The sequence below is a fragment of the Squalius cephalus genome, assembly GCF_949319135.1.
Source record: "Squalius cephalus genome assembly, chromosome: 9".
NCBI classification, from domain to species: Eukaryota; Metazoa; Chordata; class Actinopteri; order Cypriniformes; family Leuciscidae; genus Squalius; species Squalius cephalus.
In genome coordinates, this window is record NC_137130.1 from 44,655,745 (window position 1) to 44,664,122 (window position 8,378).

The window sequence follows — 8,378 nt, forward strand, 5'->3', positions numbered from 1 at the left end:
ATAAAAAATATACTTGACTTGACACAGACGTGTACGTGTTCTGAACCTCACGCGAGAGAAAGCAGAGGAACGCCACATCAAGAGAACACACATGACCGTTAGCTGGAAGAGATGGTTCATTTCACACCGATCGTTTCGCTTCAGAAGACGCTGATTCATCCACTGGGCTTGTAATGATACTCGTCATGTTCGTTTTGTGTGGTTTTTGATGAGGTCCCGTCTACATGGACTCGTGTGTTGGTTTCAGATCTGCAGAGAATGATGAGAGAAGCTTCATCTTTAACCCTTAGGGAGGTTAACAGCACTGACCATTGAGGAGCCATCATCACAGACAGATGGGCATCTTCTTCTTCTTGTCCTTGTTGTCTTGTTCACGCCTGGACAAGCGTCTCTTGAGCTCGTCTGGCACTCGCTCGTAGCAGCGCTTACACACGGGCTTCAGGTCCATCTCCACAAACTTATCCCTGAACAACAGCACAGATCAGGAGAGAAATGAGCCATTCTCAACTATTTGAGTTTAGTTGGCAGTGGTTTGACATTTTTGAACATCACATTTACATTTTCGCAGTTTCATTAATTTAGTTTCATAAGTGTTTTGCTATTAATGTCTCTATGAAATCAAAACAAACCATTCTTATTTCTTATGGAATCTTTATTCTAAAAGATTTATCGGTGCATATGATTATTGTTTTAAATTCATGTTCCTGGTAATCTTGAATCAGCAACTCTTCTCTGATGACGAGGGCGTGGCTATAACCTGTCACTCACATGAGATCAGCCAATAGCAAACCACAACCATCCAAAAAAGCCCCGCCCACATTTGCTCCTGTTCCACAGGCCGTTTCACTTGTACATACAGCACAATAGGGTAATAAAGTCTAGCTCAACTTCTGTTTCAAGTTTATTGTCAACCTTGTTAAATGTAAGAAAAGTGATTTTCGTTTTCAAAAATACAACCTTTAAATTAAGTATACTTAAAAAGAAAAGAGAAAAATAGTATTTTCTGCAAAACGTGTCAATTATTGGCACCTTTAGAAATTCTTATGAGTATAAATTAAACTATATTGTGCTATATATATATGATCCATTTATTAAGTTTAACAGTGATTTAGTACAGTGAAGTTGTAAACTATGATGTCCTGTTTCACTGTGTAACGCTGGCCAAACTCCTGTATCATCCATCACTATAGGAAAGAGCAGAGAACACAGTAATGATGCGACTGAAATGTCTTAAATTAGGAATTAGAAAAGGCCTGTTTCAGTCAGCTGGAGATCGACAGTGGAGCTGGACGAGTGTGTGCTATATGGAGTATCTGTTAGGTTAGGACACAGACTCAAACTGCAGGCAACAAAAGGTTTTATTCTTCTTCAAAAATGGAAACACAAAAGTCTGTCAACGACCCTGACAGGAGCTCAATATAGGCTTAACAAATTTAGAGAGAGTCCCAGGGTAGCGTCCTCAGTAGATCGACACAACGTCTGAAGAACCAGAAACAGGCAGTCTAGCGCAGCGACGGTCTGAAGCGGCAGGAGAATGGCGACTCTCAGGTAGTATGTGAAGGAGGGCAGTGAAAGAGACGATCCACAAGCAGAGACTGAGAGCAAGGCCAGGGCTGAATGCAGCAGAACCGCCTGAGAAAGGCAGGAGGAGGTAGAGAAAAATAAAACTAAAAAAAAATGTAACAAAAGGCTAGCAAAAGGTCCAACACGACACAGAGGAACACAAGACAAGGCACCGGGAGCAATAATCACACATAGCTCAAACAACGATCTGGCACAAGACAACACACACAAGGGGACTAAATAGGAGACAGAAGGAATTAATTGATACATGATCAGGTGAGGGGAATGAAACAATAACGAGGTAATGAATGGGATAACAAGGGGGCGGGGACAGACACCGCAATGACAGAGAAGCACATGGTGAACTGTCAAAACAGACCCACATGCTCCAAACAAACACAAAACCACAACAGAGACCAGGAAGAACGGACAGATCAGCCCAGGGACGTGACAGTATCTGGAGGAGGAGGATTCCAGTGGACAAAGGCTCTGTAAGGAGTGCAGACGGGCCATCACGCTTTTGGAGAACAGGTTTTGAAGGCTTAAGATGGCAGAGCTCCAGGGCTTCATTAGCCCATCGTGTGGCCCACTTAGGCTCACTCAGTCTAGGTTTAGGTTTTGTTAAATTTCACTGGTATCTAAAATTTTGGGTGTCATAACCTTATTTACAGTACAAGGATACATGGGTCAAAAACAACAACAACTATTTTATTCATTTATTACTTTTTTGTGGTGGGGCCAGTGAAAATGTAATCATTGAATTGAATCAGAATCGAATCGGGACATCTGTATTGATACCCAGCCCTAATAGACAGCATTGAAAAGTTTGAACAATTTATCAGTATATGTTAAAAGAATAAGAACATAAATTAGTAATAATGATGGTTATATTATTCTATTCATTGTTATATATTTGCTTTATTTTCCCTTTCATTTCATGCATCTCTTTACTTAACATTTCGGATTATCTATTATCAACATTTCTCAGCATAACACCTCTAATTACATCTTTATAATTATACTTAATAATATAACCTTTTAATGACTTGCCAAAATGAAATAATATAGTAAATAATAAATAAATAATATAGTGCAACTTCAATTGATTGTGCAATGTTCAATTGATTCATTAATTGCCACCTAATAGAGTCATATAGAATCAAAGCTTTATTTGCATGATTTTTGGGCATTTACGGTGTTTACAAAACATATACAAAACATGTATGGTATTTAAGTAGGCCTATTAAAATAGACAATACAGAACATTAATTGTGTAAAGAGATATAAATGTGGAAAATAAGATAAATATTATATACAGGTACTAAACAAAAATATCAGTGAAGGGATTTGAAAGACGTTTTGGCATGAGATTAATAAAACTGTAAATATATATATATAAGCATGTTGAAGCGTATCTGTCGATTCAACTATGATAATTTCAGATATGACATCAGTTTATTCAGCATAAGTCTCTCCTCTATTGACATACATTAAAAAGATAAAAAGGGTCTCCTTCCCTGCTCAAGGCAGCATAAGGAGGCTTGCTTTAAAGCTTCTGTGATGCTTCCTAAATCATCTTTGAGTTCACGGCGCCCCCTGGTGGTTTGGGTTTGGCACACAGGTTGTGTCCTGTGAGTAAAGGGAGGACTGTACCTTTCCAGGACAGGAGAGAAATACTTCATAGTTCCTCTTCATGGTCCACAGCTTCTGTGTCTCAGGTGGACAGGAGTCACAGATAAAGATGGCGAAGCGTCTCTCTGATGAAGTCAGGCAATAAGATGTATATCATTTTCTGTCAGCTTTGCAGCTTCACCATACGACAGGCTGACATCTGAAATAATAGCATTGGATTACATTGATTATACTGTATGCAATCAAACATAAATTTGTTGGTCTATTATTATTAGCAATCATGTAAAAATGTTTAAAAATGACATGATATTGTGATAATCACCTGAACACACTTCAGTCACCTGTTCACAGTGATGTTGTGAACCCTACATTTGGGTCAGTTATTTATAGGGATGTTTTTTTGTTTTATTGTTACACCCATTACCTGTGGTAGAATTATATGATGATTTGAAGAAGGACACTGAACTACATTTGATGCAATTTGAACTGATTTACATTTAATTCAGATATTTAGTGTCTAAGGTTTCATATATTGATGATGCTTTCAAATGGGTTAAATGCTCTTCTAGCTGGACCTCCATCATGTGCAATCAACCCTCTACAAATGATTCAAAACACAGCAGAATGACCGATCACAAAATCCTTGTCAAAGACATTAATCTGGTAAACATATATACAGTGGTGGTCAGAATTAATGGCACCCCTGGTAAATATGATCAAAAATGGCTGTAAAAAATAAATCTGCATTGTTTATCCTTTTGATCGTTCATTAAAAAATTCGCAAAAATCGAACCTTTCAAGTCAAGTCAAGTCAAGTCAAGTTTATTTATATAGCGCTTTTCACAACATAGGTTGTATCAAAGCAGCTTCACAGTAATAAATTAAAACAATACATCAATGTTTGTTTCTAGTGGAACGTCCACGTTTGGTAATGCTGATCAATGGTATCGTTGATTGATTAATTCAATTAAATATCCCCAAATATCCCCAACTGAGCAAGCCAAAGGCAACAGTGGCAAGGAACCGAAAAACTCCATCAGGTGACCTAATGGAGAAAAAAAAACCTTGGGAGAACCCGGGCTCAGTCGGAGGCCAGTTCTCCTCTGGCGTTTATGAACTAGAGACCGGATTTAACTGTATGATTAAAAGTATTATATGAATGCCTGGCTGAAGAGATGCGTCTTTAATCTAGTTTTAAACTGGGAGAGCGAGTCTGAGCAACGAACAGTATCCGGAAGACTATTCCAGAGTTTTGGAGCTAAATGTGAAAATGATCTCCCTCCTTTGGTGGATCTGGATATCCTAGGTATGACCAAAAGCCTCGAATTTAGTGATCTTAAAGAGCGCGATGGATTATAGGGCGATAGAAGATCCGTTAAATAGACTGGAGCTAAGCCGTTTAGGGCTTTATAAGTCAGTAGCAATACCTTGTAATTAATACGTGACTTTATAGGTAACCAATGTAGAGATGATAAAATTGGTGTTATATGATCATATTTTCTTGATCTAGTAAGAACTCTAGCGGCGGCATTTTGGACTAACTGTAGCTTGTTTATTGAGGATGCTGGACAACCGGCTAATAAAGCATTACAGTAATCTAGTCTCGAGGTCATGAATGCATGAACTAACTTTTCTGCATCAGAAACAGATAGCATGTTACGTAGCTTAGCAATGTTTCTAAGGTGGAAAAAGGCTGTTTTTGTAACATATGAAATATGATTTTCAAAAGACAGGTTGCAGTCTAGTATAACACCCAGGTCTTTTACTGTAGAGGATGAAGTAACAGGACATCCTACTATGTTAAAGTTGTAGTGTGAGAGGTTTTGTGGGTGTTTTTTTGAACCGATGATTAGTACCTCTGTCTTGTCTGGATTCAATAAAAGGAAATTGCGCGTCATCCAATCTTTTATATCTTTAACACACTCTGTCAATTTGGATAATTTAGCGTTTTCATCCGGCCGTGATGAAATATATATTTGAGTGTCATCAGCATAACAATGGAAACTAATTCCATGTTTCCTTATAATATTTCCAAGTGGCAGCATATATATTGAGAATAACAGAGGGCCTAACACAGATCCCTGCGGCACTCCATAGTTTACTGGAGTTATGATCGATTTTTCTCCATTTAAATAAACAAAATGGTAGCGGTCAGATAAATACGATCTAAACCAGCTTAATGCTTGTCCTTGAACACCAGTATTTTGTAGTCGATCTAAGAGTATTGTATGATCTATAGTATCGAACGCAGCACTAAGATCAAGTAAAACTAGTATTGAGATACAGCCTTGGTCAGAAGCTAAAAGTAAATCATTTGTGATTTTAACGAGCGCAGTTTCAGTGCTATGATGCGGCCTGAACCCAGACTGAAACTTTTCATAGATGTCATTTTCTTGCAAGAAAGAGCCCAGTTGAGAGGACACAACTTTTTCTAGTATTTTAGACTATCTTTCACTGAAGTAAAAGAATTGAAAGTGGGGAGGAAATCCCATTATGAAATAAATGTTTTTCTCCAAAACACATCGGCCACAATTTTTGGCACCCCTAGAATTTTTTACGAGTAAAATATCTCTGAAGTATATTCCCATTAATATTTACCTTTTTTAGCACACCAGGGTGACTAGGAACATGAAATTGTCCAGCTTTGACTTCTTGTTTCACAGGAGTTTAAATATGAGGAAACACAAAGGCCAAATTCCCTTAATCATCCATCACAATGAGGACAACCAAAGAATATAGTTCTGATGTGCAGCAAAAGATTGTTGAGCTTCACAAAATTGAAAGTGGCTGTAAGAAAACAGCTAAAGAATTGGAAATCCCCATTTTGACCATCAGGGCAATAATTAAGAAGTTATAATCAACTAAAGATGTGACGAATCTGCCAGGAAGAGGACGCGTGTCTGTATTGTCTTAATGGACGGCGAGGAGGAAAGATTGAGTGGCCAAAGACTCTCCAAGGATCACAGATGGAGAATTGCAGAGATTACTGGAGTCTTGGGGGTCAGAAAGCCTAAAAAATATATCAAACAACCCCTACACACATGTTGTTTAGGAGGGTTTCAAGAAAAATCCTCCTCGCTCCTCCAAAGATAAACTCCAGCATATTCAGTTGTCAGACACGACTGGATCTTCAGAAGGGACCGGATTCTATGGTCAGATTAAACAAACAAAGGGCTTTTTGGCAGCAAACCCACCAGATGTGTTTGGAGCAAACAGGGTTTATTTTTATAAATAAAAATAACACCAGTAACAACCACATCACTCGTCAGGGCACTTCTGTGTCAAATCTGGGGTCTAATTTGACCGTTTTACTTAAAAATAAAAACTGTATCTTTTTACTCTAGAAATCTTTCAAAAACTTTGAAGTTCAACATAATACAACATCATCTATCAATATATTCCAGAGACCCAAAATATTTTATCAATTAACCTCAAAACTGTTGTAATTGACTAAATCTCACAAATGTTGATATTCAGATAAAAAGAAAAAAAAAGAAGAAGAGCAAACAATCAGTGTGTTTGGATGCAGGAGAAATGGGCAGGAATGAAGATCTGAGCGACTTTTAACAAGAGCTGATTTGCGACTGGGTCAGAGTATCTCTGAAACTCAAGGCTTGTGTGTTGCTCTCATTTACCAATGGTGTCCGAGGAGGAACACACCACAACCCGGCGGCAGGCTGTTGTGCTCATCGAGGCACGGGGGCAATGAAGGCTATCCCGTCTGGTCCGAGCCAACAGAAGGTGTACTGCGACACAAGTCACACAATGTTTTAATGATGGTCACTCTCTCTCAGCTCTGCCGGCTCCATCGTGGTCTTCAGCTCTGTCATGTTGATCTCCTGCTCCTCCTGCTTCACCCTGGCTCCCTACTCTGTCGGCTCTTCCCTGGCTCCCTACTCTGTCGGCTCTTCCCTGGCTCCCTACTCTGCTGGCTCTGCCCTGGCTCCCTACTCTGCTGGCTCTGCCCTGGCTCCCTACTCTGTCAGCTCTGCCCTGGCTCCCTACTCTGTCGGCTCTGCCCTGGCTCCCTACTCTGTCGGCTCTTCCCTGGCTCCCTACTCTGCTGGCTCTGCCCTAGCTCCCTACTCTGTCGGCTCTTCCCTGGCTCCCTACTCTGCTGGCTCTGCCCTAGCTCCCTACTCTGTCGGCTCTTCCCTGGCTCCCTACTCTGTCGGCTCTGCCCTGGCTCACCTACTCTGCTGGATCTGCCCTGGCTCCCTACTCTGTCGGCTCTGCCCTGGCTCCCTACTCTTTCGGCTCTGCCCTGACTCCCTACTCTGTCGGCTCTGCCCTGGCTCCCTACTCTGTTGGCTCTGCCCTGGCTCCCTACTCTGTCGGCTCTGCCCTGGCTCACCTACTCTGCTGGCTCTGCCCTGGCTCCCTACTCTGTTGGCTCTATCCTGGCTCACCTACTCTGCTGGATCTGCCCTGGCTCCCTACTCTGCTGGCTCTGCCCTGGCTCCCTACTCTGCTGGCTCTGCCCTGGCTCCCTACTCTGTCAGCTCTGCCCTGGCTCCCTACTCTGTCGGCTCTGCCCTGGCTCCCTACTCTGTCGGCTCTTCCCTGGCTCCCTACTCTGCTGGCTCTGCCCTAGCTCCCTACTCTGTTGGCTCTTCCCTGGCTCCCTACTCTGCTGGCTCTGCCCTAGCTCCCTACTCTGTCGGCTCTTCCCTGGCTCCCTACTCTGATGGCTCTGCCCTGGCTCCCTACTCTGTCGGCTCTGCCCTGGCTCACCTACTCTGCTGGATCTGCCTGGCTCCCTACTCTGTCGGCTCTGCCCTGGCTCACCTACTCTGCTGGATCTGCCTGGCTCCCTACTCTGTCGGCTCTGCCCTGGCTCCCTACTCTTTCGGCTCTGCCCTGACTCCCTACTCTGTCGGCTCTGCCCTGGCTCCCTACTCTGTTGGCTCTGCCCTGGCTCCCTACTCTGTCGGCTCTGCCCTGGCTCCCTACTCTTTCGGCTCTGCCCAGGCTCCCTACTCTGTCGGCTCTTCCCTGGCTCCCTACTCTGCTGGCTCTGCCCTGGCTCCCTACTCTGTCGGCTCTGCCCTGGCTCACCTACTCTGCTGGATCTGCCCTGGCTCCCTACTCTGTCGGCTCTGCCCTGGCTCCCTACTCTTTCGGCTCTGCCCTGGCTCCCTACTCTTTCGGCTCTGCCCTGACTCCCTACTCTGTCGGCTCTG